Source organism: Phyllobates terribilis, unplaced genomic scaffold (genome assembly GCF_046119375.1).
Source record: "Phyllobates terribilis strain yellow unplaced genomic scaffold, ASM4611937v1 Scaffold_3__8_contigs__length_932513732, whole genome shotgun sequence".
Lineage (NCBI taxonomy): Eukaryota > Metazoa > Chordata > Amphibia > Anura > Dendrobatidae > Phyllobates > Phyllobates terribilis.
This window is the reverse complement of record NW_027362763.1, coordinates 1,887,215-1,899,463: the sequence shown is the minus strand read 5'-3', so window position 1 is coordinate 1,899,463 and position 12,249 is coordinate 1,887,215. Positions and strand designations below refer to the sequence as shown.

General features: G+C 40.7%; 3 non-coding genes across 3 annotated transcripts; all 3 read right to left on the bottom strand.

Moving 5' to 3' along the window:
• Positions 1–203: 203 nt before the first annotated feature.
• On the bottom strand, positions 204–275 carry TRNAG-CCC (transfer RNA glycine (anticodon CCC)). The gene has a single exon. It is a non-coding gene; the product is annotated as a tRNA-Gly (tRNA).
• Positions 276–9,967: 9,692 nt separating this feature from the next.
• Positions 9,968–10,039, bottom strand: TRNAG-UCC (transfer RNA glycine (anticodon UCC)). Its single transcript has one exon. It is a non-coding gene; the product is annotated as a tRNA-Gly (tRNA).
• Positions 10,040–11,717: 1,678 nt separating this feature from the next.
• Positions 11,718–11,789, bottom strand: TRNAG-UCC (transfer RNA glycine (anticodon UCC)). The gene has a single exon. It is a non-coding gene; the product is annotated as a tRNA-Gly (tRNA).
• Between the last annotated feature and the right edge of the window lie 460 nt (positions 11,790–12,249).

Genomic DNA, 12,249 nt, shown 5'->3' with positions numbered 1-12,249 from the left:
TATGACGTGCCTGAAAAAAAAACACACCTATGTTTTGCATTGGCCAGGAATCGAACCCGTATCAACTGCTTGGAAGGCAGCTATGCTCACCACTATACCACCAATGCTTACAGGATCAGCTTTTTTTTTTACATTTTCTGCACTAACATTACAAAATAGTTTGTAAAATGTATGATATGCCAGAAATAAAACTACATAAGTATTGCATTGGCCAGGAATCGAACCCGGGTCAACTGCTTGGGAAGCAGCTATGCTCACCACTATACCACCAACGCATAAACCAACTTGACTGGTTTGGGATTATGGCTGTTAAATCTGCTAAAGTTTTACTTAAAAAAAGGAGGACTGAATATGTCTTGAAAGAGCCAATTACTAAAAAGTTTAAAAACAAGGCAAAGCATTGTCCAAAACTCAAAGATGAATTCTTGTGAATCAGCTATGGAGCTTTTCCACCAATTCTTACAATTCTCTCAATTATTTTCACTTTTTTGCCAATAAGGTAACTAAACTCTTAGCAAGAAAGAAAGTACACTATGAGCCTTAGCTCAAAAAGATTACAAAGAGTCAGCACCAGCACCAAAATACCCCTAAAGACCTCTGCCATTTTTGGCATTTTTAACACTAACTCTAAAGACAGAGGAGTTTTTGGAATCAGTTATGTAGCTCTTCCATCTCTGCCTACAAATTCTCTCAATTAGCTTTGCTTTTTGCCAACTAAGGTAGCTAAAGTGTTACCAAGAAAGAAATAAAAGCATAAGCCTTAGCACAGAAAGTGAAAAAGAGTCGAAACACCACCAAATGCAAAAAAACAATGAGTTCTTCAAGAATTAAACTATGGCCTATTGTTTTAAAAGCAACTACACCCACCAGCATAACACCAATGCCAACCCTGACATTGCTTTCATATTGGAGACTAACCCTACAAAGTGTTTAATCAACAACTGAAGAGCAGAAGATCAGTTAGATGAGACAGTTGAAAAAAAGCTAAGAAATATTCTCTTCAATTTTTTTCTCATTTTCGTGGTTGCTAAACTCTAAGAAGAAAGAAGAGCCTGAGACTTAACACGAAAAATTAAAACAGACTAAAAGCATCACCAAATGTGAAAAACAATTCATGCGTTGGCTGAGAATCGAACTCGGGTCAAATACTTGGAAGGCAACGATTCTCACCACTATACGACCAACATTTACAGAAGCCATGTTTTTTTCTTACATTTTCTGCACTAACAATACGAAATTATTAGTAAAAAGCAAGACGTGCCAGGAAAAAAAAACCCACATAAGTATTGCATTGACCATTAATCAATCGCAGGTCAAGTGCTTAGAAGGCAGGTTTGCTCACCACTATACCAAAAATGCTTAAGGTACCCAGCATTTTTTTCATATTTTCTGCACTAACCCTACAAAATTGTTAGTAAAAAGTATGACGTTCCTGAAAAAAAAAACACCGATGTTTTGTATTGGCCGGGAATTGAACGCGGGTCAACTGCTTGGAAGGCAGCTATGCTCACCACTATACCACCAATGCTTACAGGGTCAGCTTTTTTTTTTACATTTTCTGCACTAACATTACAAAATAGTTTGTAAAATGTATGATATGCCAGAAATAAAACTACATAAGTATTGCATTGGCTGGAAATCGAACCCGGGTCAACTGCTTGGGAAGCAGCAATGCTCACCACTATACCACCAATGCATGAACCGACTTGACTGATTTGGGATTTTGGCTGTTAAATCTGCTAAAGTTTTACTTAAAAAAAGGAGGACTGAATATGTCTTGAAAGAGCCAATTACTAAAAAGTTTAAAAACAAGGCAAAGCATTGTCCAAAACTCAAAGATGAATTCTTGTGAATCAGCTATGGAGCTTTTCCACCAATTCTTACAATTCTCTCAATTATTTTCACTTTTTTGCCAATAAGGTAACTAAACTCTTACCAAGAAAGAAAGTACACTATGAGCCTTAGCTCAAAAAGATTACAAAGAGTCAACAGCAGCACCAATTTACCCCTAAAGACCTCTGCCATTTTTGGCATTTTTAACACTAACTCTAAAGACAGAGGAGTTTTTTGAATCAGTTATGTAGCTTTTCCACCTCTGCCTACAAATTCTTTCTATTAGCTTTGCTTTTTGCCAACTAAGGTAGCTAAAGTGTTACCAAGAAAGAAATAAAAGCATGAGCCTTAGCACAGAAAGTGAAAAAGAGTCCAAACACCACCAAATGCAAAAAAACAATGAGTTCTTCAAGAATTAAACTATGGCCTATTGTTTTAAAAGCAACTACACCCACCAGCATAACACCAATGCCAACCCTGACATTGCTTTCATATTGGAGACTAACCCTACAAAGTGTTTAATCAACAACTGAAGAGCAGAAGATCAGTTAGATGAGACAGTTGAAAAAAAGCTAAGAAATATTTTCTTCAATTTTTTTCTCATTTTCGTGGTTGCTAAACTCTAAGAAGAAAGAAGAACATGAGCCTTAACACGAAAAATTAAAACAGAATAAAAGCATCACCAAATGTGAAAAACAATTCATGCGTTGGCTGGGAGTTGAAACCGGATCAACTGCTTGGAAGGCACCTATGCTCACCACTATACCACCAACACTTACAGACGCCATGTTTTTTCTTACATTTTCTGCACTAACAATACGAAATTATTAGTAAAAAGTAAGACGTGCCAGGAAAAAAAACCCCACATAAGTATTGCATTGACCAGGAATCAATCGCAGGTCAACTGCTTGGAAGGCAGGTTTGCTCACCACTATACCAAAAATGCTTAAGGTACCCAGCTTTTTTTTCACATTTTCTGCACTAACCCTACAAAATTGTTAGTAAAAAGTATGACGTGCCTGAAAAAAAAAACCACAGATGTTTTGTATTGGCCAGGAATTGAACCCGGTCAACTGCTTGGAAGGCAGCTATGCTCACCACTATACCACCAATGCTTACAGGGTCAGCTTTTTTTTTTACATTTTCTGCACTAACATTACAAAATAGTTTGTAAAATGTATGATATGCCGAAAATAAAACTACATAAGTATTGCATTGGCTGGAAATCAAACCCGGGTCAACTGCTTGGGAAGCAGCTATGCTCACCAATATACCACCAATGCATGAACCCACTTGACTGGTTTGGGACTTTGGCTGTTAAATCTGCTAAAGTTTTACTTAAAAAAGGAGGACTGAATATGTCTTGAAAGAGCCAATTACTAAAAAGTTTAAAAACAAGGCAAAGCATTGTCCAAAACTCAAAGATGAATTCTTGTGAATCAGCTATGTAGCTTTTCCACCAATTCTTACAATTCTCTCAATTATTTTCACTTTTTTGCCAATAAGGTAACTAAACTCTTACCAAGAAAGAAAGTACACTATGAGCCTTAGCTCAAACAGATTACAAAGAGTCAACAGCAGCACCAAATTCCCCCTAAAGACCTCTGCCATTTTTGGCATTTTTAACACTAACTCTAAAGACAGAGGAGTTTTTGGAATCAGTTATGTAGCTTTTCCACCTCTGCCTACAAATTCTCTCAATTAGCTTTGCTTTCTGCCCACTAAGGTAGCTAAAGTGTTACCAAGAAAGAAATAAAAGCATAAGCCTTAGCACAGAAAGTGAAAAAGATTCCAAACACCACCAAATGCAAAAAAACAATGAGTTCTTCAAGAATTAAACTATGGCCTATTGTTTTAAAAGCAACTACACCCACCAGCATAACACCAGTGCCAACCCTGACATTGCTTTCGTATTGGAGACTAGTGTTGAGCCACCCCCATAGTGTTTGGGTTCGGTTCGGTTCGTCGAACACCGGGATGTTCGAGGAACTGTTCGTCGAACACCGTTAAAACCAATGGCAGGCAAACAAACACACATAGGAACACATAGAAAACACCTTCAAAGGTGTCCAAAAGCTGACAAACTGCTCAGAAGACGCTTTCTTTAAAAAAGCCGGCCGGCAATTCAGCAGCGGCATACACCGGTACCCGACAATTTAGACATGAAGGAATAGAGCATCACACATAGATTAGATAGATAGAAACATGTCAGTCACATATATATGAAGTACAGTGACAGTGTTGCTTACTGTACTTGTCATTTAGTGTAAAGGATTTATTAAAAAAAATAATAGTGTTTTCATGCACCGTCCCTTTAAAAAAGCCGGCCGGCAATTCAGCATCTGTACCCGACAATTTATAACAGACAGAATAGAGCTTCACACATAGATTAGATAGATAGAAACATGTCAGTCACATATATAATAAGTACAGTGATAGTGTTGGTTACTGTACTTGTCATTTAGTATTAAAATAAAGGATTTATTATTAAATAAAATTGGCGTAGGGTTCCCCGTAATTTTAGTCTCTAGCGGAGGTTAAGCAGACAGCTGGGGCAGATGTTTGAAGCCTGCGAAGGGGGTAATACCCACGGAGCTTCCCAGGCTACTAATATCAGCCCCCAGCTGAATACCTAGCCTTTACTAGCTATTAAAATGGAGGACCCCCCCAAAAAAATGACGTGGGGTCCCCCCTAATTTAATAGCTAGCAAAGGCTAGGCAGACAGCTGGGGGCTGATATTAATAGCCCAGGAAGGGAGCCATGAATATTGGCCCCCTCCCAGGGTAGAAACACCAGCCGTCAGCCGCCCCAGAAATGGCGCATCCATAGGATGCGCCAATTCTGGCACTTAGCCTCGCTCTTGGCAGGGGGTAATAGGGTTGGGGTTGATGTCAGCTTATAATGCCAGCTGACATCAAGCCCAGGTTAGTAATGGAGAGGCGTCTATAAGACACCTCCATTACTAACCCCATAGTCAAAGTTAAAAAAAACCACAAACACCCAGAATAAAGTCCTTTAATTGAAATAAAGACACAATTCTTTATTGTTCTAAATTAAACCATACTTACCATCACGCCCATTCCAGCTGAAGCCAACGATCTCCTCCAAGAAAAGAAAAATAATAAAGCAACCTCATCCTTACCTTTCCATGGTTCCCACGACAGCTTCAGCTCTGCTACATCGAGATGACAGGCTGGACCTGCAGAACGCTGCCATCCAGCCTGTCATCCCGCAGACACTGAGAAGCGCAGGCATGCTTGCGCTCCTCAGTGTCTGACTGTGACGGCATCCAGATGAGCCGACAATGAACTCAGCTCACCTCATATACGTCACTGACAGCGTGGGAAAATTCTCCTGCACTCAGCGCTTCAGCGTGAGAATTTTCCCACGCTGTCAGTGACGTGCATGAGGTGCGCCGAGTTCATTGGACATGACCTCGGCTCATCTGGATGCCGTCACAGCCAGACACTGAGTAGCGCAAGCAAGCCTGCGCTTCTCAGTGTCTGCGGGATGACAGGCTGGATGGCAGCGTTCTGCTGCGGTCCAGCCTGTCATATCGATGTAGCAGAGCTGAAGCTGTCGTGGGAGCCATGGAAAGGTAAGGATGATGTTGCTTTATTATTTTACTTTTATTGCAGGAGATCATTGGCTTCAGCTGGAATGGGCGTGATGGTAAGTATGGTTTAATTTAGAACAATAAAGAATTGTGTGTTTATTTCAATTAAAGGACTTTTTTCTGGGTGTTGTGTTTTTTTTAAATACTTTACTAGAAATTCATGGTGGTCATGTCTATTATTGGCGTGACTCCATGAATTTCGGGCTTAGGGCCAGCTGATAATGCCAAGCTGGCCTTAACCCCTTTATTACCCAGTGAGCCACCGCACCAGGGCCCTGGATGAGTTGGGTACAGCGCCAGAAGATGGCGCTTCTATGAACGCGCCATTTTCCGGGGCGGCTGCGGACTGCAATTTGCAGCGGGTGGGGCCCAGAAAGCTTGGGCCTCCCTGCGCTGCAGATTCCAGCCCCCAGCTGCCTAGTTGTACCTGGCTGGACACAAAAATAGGGCGAAGCTCCACGTATTTTTTTTTTAAATTCATGAAATTCTTGGAATAATTAAGAAAAAAAGGGCTTCCCTATATTGTTGTGTCCGGCTAGGTACAAATAGGCAGCTGGTGGTTGGGAGCAGCCCGTTCCTGCCTGCTGTACCTGACTGGACACAAATATAGGGCGAAGCCCAACATCAATTTTTTTTTCATTATTTCATGAATTTCCTGAAATAATTTAAAAAAAATTGACGTGGGGCTTCGCCCTATATTTGTGTCCAGTCAGGTACAGCAGGCAGGAACGGGCTGCCCCCAACCACCAGCTGCCTATTTGTACCTGGCCAGACACAACAATATAGGGAAGCCCTTTTTTAAAAAAATTATTTCATGAAATAATTAAAAAAAAATTGACGTGGGGCTTCGCACTATATTTGTGTCCAGCCAGGTACAGCAGGCAGGGACGGGCTGCCCCCAACCACCAGCTGCCTATTTGTACCTGGTTGGACACAACAATATAGGGTAGCCCTTTTTTTCTTAATTATTCCATGAATTTCATGAAATAATTTTAAAAAAAAAATGCGTGGGGCTTCACCCTATTTTTGTGCCCAGCCAGGTACAACTAGGCAGCTGGGAGCTGGAATCCGCAGCGCAGGGAGGCCCAAGCTTTCTGGGCCCCACCCGCTGCAAATTGCAGTCCGCAGCCGCCCCAGAAAATAGCGCGTTCATAGAAGCGCCATCTTCTGGCGCTGTACCCAACTCATCCAGGGCCCTGGTGCGGTGGCTCACTGGGTAATAAAGGGGTTAAGGCCAGCTTGGCATTATCAGCTGGCCCTAAGCCCGAAATTCATGGGGTCACGCCAATATTAGACATGACCACCATGAATTTCTAGTAAAGTATTTAAAAAAAACACAAACACCCAGAATAAAGTCCTTTAATTGAAATAAACACACAATTCTTTATTGTTCTAAATTAAACCATACTTACCGTCACGCCCATTCCAGCTGAAGCCAATGTCTTCTGCAATAAAAGTAAAATAATTAAGCAACCTCATCTTTACCTTTCCATGGTTCCCACGACAGCTTCAGCTCTGCTACATCGAGATGACAGGCTGGACCGCAGCAGAACGCTGCCATCCAGCCTGTCATACCGCGGACACTGAGAAGCGCAGGCATGCTTGCGCTCCTCAGTGTCTCGCTGTGACGCCATAAAGATGAGACAAGTTCATGTCCAATGAACTCGGCTCACCTCATGCACGTCACTGACAGCGTGGGAGAATTCTCCTGCACTCAGCACTTCAGCGTTAAAATTCTCCCACGCTGTCAGTGACGTACATGAGGTCAGCTGAGTTCATTGGACATGAATGAGCTCACCTCATGCACGTCACTGACAGCGTGGGAAAATTCTCCTGCACTCAGCGCTTCAGCGTGAGAATTCTCCCACGCTGTCAGTGACGTGCATGAGGTGAGCTCATTCATGTCCAATGAACTCAGCTGACCTCATGTACGTCACTGACAGCGTGGGAGAATTCTCACGCTGAAGTGCTGAGTGCAGGAGAATTCTCCCACGCTGTCAGTGACGTGCATGAGGTGCGCCGAGTTCATTGGACATGAACTCGGCTCATCTGGATGCCGTCACAGCCAGACACTGCAGAGCGCAAGCATGCCTGCGCTTCTCAGTGTCCGCGGGATGACAGGCTGGATGGCAGCGTTCTGCTGCGGTCCAGCCTGTTATCTCGATGTAGCAGAGCTGAAGCTGTCGTGGGAACCATGGAAAGGTAAGGATGAGGTTGCTTTATTATTTTTCTTTTATTGCAGGAGATCGTTGGCTTCAGCTGGAATGGGCGTGATGGTAAGTATGGTTTAATTTAGAACAATAAAGGAATGTGTCTTTATTTCAATTAAAGGACTTTATTCTGGGTGTTTGTGTTTTCTTTTAACTTTGACTATGGGGTTAGTAATGGGGGTGTCTTATAGACGCCTCTCCATTACTAACCTGGGCTTGATGTCAGCTGGCATAATAAGCTGACATCAACCCCAACCCTATTACCCCACTGCCACCGCTACAGGGCAGTGGGAAGAGCGAGGCTAAGTGCCAGAATTGGCGCATCCTAAGGATGCGCCATTTCTGGGGCGGCTGACGGCTGGTGTTTCTACCCTGGGAGGGGGCCAATATTCATGGAACCCTTCCTGGGCTATTAATATCAGCCCCCAGCTGTCTGCCTAGCCTTTGCTAGCTATTAAAATAGGGGGGACCCCACGTCATTTTTTTGGGGGTCCCCATTTTAATAGCTAGTAAAGGCTAGGTATTCCGCTGGGGGCTGATATTAGTAGCCTGGGAAGCTCCGTGGGTATTACCCCCTTCCCAGGCTTCAAACATCTGCCCCAGCTGTCTGCTTAACCTCCGCTAGAGCCTAAAACTATGGGGATCCCCACGCCAATTTTTTTTTAAATAAATCCTTTATTTTAACACTAAATGACAAGTACAGTAATCAACACTGTCACTGTACTTCATATATATGTGACTGACATGTTTCTATCTATCTAATCTATGTGTGATTCTCTATTCCTTCTATTCTAAATTGTCGGGTACAGATGCTGAATTGCCGGCCGGCTTTTTTAAAGAGACGGTGCATGAAAACACTATTATTTTTTTTTAATAAATCCTTTACACTAAATGACAAGTACAGTAAGCAACACTGTCACTGTACTTCATATATATGTGACTGACCTGTTTCTATCTATCTAATCTATGTGTGATTCTCTATTCCTTCTACTCTAAATTGTCGGGTACAGATGCTGAATTGCCGTCCGGCTTTTTTAAAGAGACAGTGCATGAAAACACTATTATTTTTTTTAATAAATCCTTTATACTAAATGACAAGTACAGTAAGCAACACTGTCACTGTACTTCATATATATGTGACTGACATGTTTCTATCTACCTAATCTATGTGTGATTCTCTATTCCTTCTATTCTAAATTGTTGGGTACAGATGCTGAATTGCCGGCCGGCTTTTTTAAAGAGACGGTGCATGAAAACACTATTATTATTTTTAATAAATCCTTTACACTAAATGACAAGTACAGTAATCAACACTGTCACTGTACTTCATATATATGTGACTGACATGTTTCTATCTATCTAATCTATGTGTGAAGCTCTATTCTGTCTGTTATAAATTGTCGGGTACCGCTGCTGAATTGCCGGCCGGCTTTTTTAAAGAGACGGTGCATGAAAACACTATTGTTTTTTTTGATAAATCCTTTACACTAAATGACAAGTACAGTAAGCAACACTGTCACTTTACTTTATATATATGTGACTGACATGTTTCTATCTATCTAATCTATGTGTGATGCTCTATTCTTTCTGTTCTAAATTGTCGGGTACCGGTATATGCCGCTGCTGAATTGCCGGCTTTTCATGTTTCACTGTGATCACAGTTCCCATCGATTTGGGCAATCACTCTAATGCCACAACCACCATGGCTGTGGCATTACAGTGAGTGGCAGACAATCCCAGCATGATTGGTGCTCTAAATAGCGCCATACATGCAGGACACGCTTTTGGTGCACGAACAGTTATCGAACATAACCTCGAACAGCCGAATTTTTTGCAAATCGTTCGGGTTCGTCGAACAACTCGAACACCGCCCAAAACAGCTCGAATTTGAGATTGGCGAACAGTTCTAGTCGAACACCGCTCATCTCTATTGGAGACTAACCCTACAAAGTATTTAATCAACAACTGAAGAGCAGAAGATCAGTTAGATGAGACAGTTGAAAAAAAGCTAAGAAATATTCTCTTCAATTTTTTTCTCATTTTCGTGGTTGCTAAACTCTAAGAAGAAAGAAGAGCATGAGCCTTAACACGAAAAATTAAAACAGACTAAAACCATCACCAAATGTGAAAAACAATTCATGCGTTGGCCGGGAATCAAACCCGAGTCAACTGCTTGGAAGGCAGCTATGCTCACTACTATACCACCAATGCTTACAGGATCAGCTTTTTTTTTTACATTTTCTGCACTAACATTACAAAATAGTTTGTAAAATGTATGATATGCCAGAAATAAAACTACATAATTATTGCATTGGCCGGGAATCGAACCCGGGTCAACTGCTTGGAAGGCAGCTATGCTCACCACTATACCACCAATGCTTACAGGGTCATATTTTTTTTTTACATTTTCTGCACTAACATTACAAAATAGTTTGTAAAATGTATGATATGCCAGAAATAAAACTACATAAGTATTGCATTGGCTGGAAATCGAACCCGCATCAACTGCATGGGAAGCAGCTATGCTCACCACTATACCACCAATGCATGAACCCACTTGACTGGTTTGGGATTTTGGCTGTTAAATCTGCTAAAGTTTTACGTAAAAAAGGAAGACTGAATATGTCTTGAAAGAGCCAATTACTAAAAAGTTTAAAAACAAGGCAAAGCATTGTCCAAAACTCAAAGATAAATTCTTGTGAATCAGCTATGGAGCTTTTCTACCAATTCTTACAATTCTCTCAATTATTTTCACTTTTTTGCCAATAAGGTAACTAAACTCTTACCAAGAAAGAAAGTACACTATGAGCCTTAGCTCAAACAGATTACAAAGAGTCAACAGCAGCACCAAATTCCCCCTAAAGACCTCTGCCATTTTTGGCATTTTTAACACTAACTCTAAAGACAGAGGAGTTTTTGGAATCAGTTATGTAGCTTTTCCACCTCTGCCTACAAATTCTCTCAATTAGCTTTGCTTTTTGCCAACTAAGGTAGCTAAAGTGTTACCAAGAAAGAAATAAAAGCATAAGCCTTAGCACAGAAAGTGAAAAAGAGTCCAAACACCACCAAATGCAAAAAAACAATGAGTTCTTCAAGAATTAAACTATTGCCTATTGTTTTAAAAGCAACTACACCCACCAGCATAACACCAATGCCAACCCTGACATTGCTTTCATATTGGAGACTAACCCTACAAAGTGTTTAATCAACAACTGAAGAGCAGAAGATCAGTTAGATGAGACAGTTGAAAAAAAGCTAAGAAATATTCTCTTCAATTTTTTTCTCATTTTCGTGGTTGCTAAACTCTAAGAAGAAAGAAGAGCCTGAGACTTAACACGAAAAATTAAAACAGACTAAAAGCATCACCAAATGTGAAAAACAATTCATGCGTTGGCTGAGAATCGAACTCGGGTCAACTACTTGGAAAGCAGCGATTCTCACCACTATACCACCAACACTTACAGAAGCCATGTTTTTTTCTTACATTTTCTGCACTAACAATACGAAATTATTAGTAAAAAGTAAGAGGTGCCAGGAATAAAAAACCCACATAAGTATTGCATTGACCAGGAATCAATCGCAGGTCAACTGCTTGGAAGGCAGGTTTGCTCACCACTATACCAAAAATGCTTAAGGTACCCAGCATTTTTTTCATATTTTCTGCACTAACCCTACAAAATTGTCAGTAAAAAGTATGACGTGCCTGAAAAAAAAAAACACCGATGTTTAGTATTGGCCGGGTCAACTGCTTGGAAGGCAGATATGCTCACCACTATACCACCAACACTTACAAAAGCCATGTTTTTTTCTTACATTTTCTGCACTAACAATACGAAATTATTAGTAAAAAGTAAGACGTGCCAGGAAAAAAAAACCCACATAAGTATTGCATTGACCAGGAATCACTCGCAGGTCAACTGCTTGGAAGGCAGGTTTGCTCACCACTATACCAAAAATGCTTAAGGTACCCAGCATTTTTTTCACATTTTCTGCACTAACCCTACAAAATTGTTAGTAAAAAGTATGACGTGCCTGAAAAAAAAAACCACCAATGTTTTGTATTGGCCGGGAATTGAACCCGGGTCAACTGCTTGGAAGGCAGCTATGCTCACCACTATACCACCAATGCTTACAGGATCAGCTTTTTTTTTTTACATTTTCTGCACTAACATTACAAAATAGTTTGTAAAATGTATGATATGCCAGAAATAAAACTACATAAGTATTGCATTCAATGTAAGTTTCTCAATCGGTGCATATTAAAGATAGTGTGTCTCTTGCTAAATAGCTAGCACCTACTGATGAAAATCAAGGTTGGTTTGTTTGAACATAGTTAAATACTTGAAGAGAAAGAATACGACCATATCAACCCAAAGTTGTAATAAAAATTAACTTTTATTCATAAATAGTATAAAAAGTTACTACATAGTCAATATAGGGCACAGTACAGAAATACGAAAAGACATATAACATGTAGAAAAAACCGTCTCACTGAAGGGACGATGTGGTCCACAAATAACGAAGGGGGGGGCCTCAGCACCACAGCAAAAACATATATATATCTAGTCCTTCATCTGTAATGTCAATAA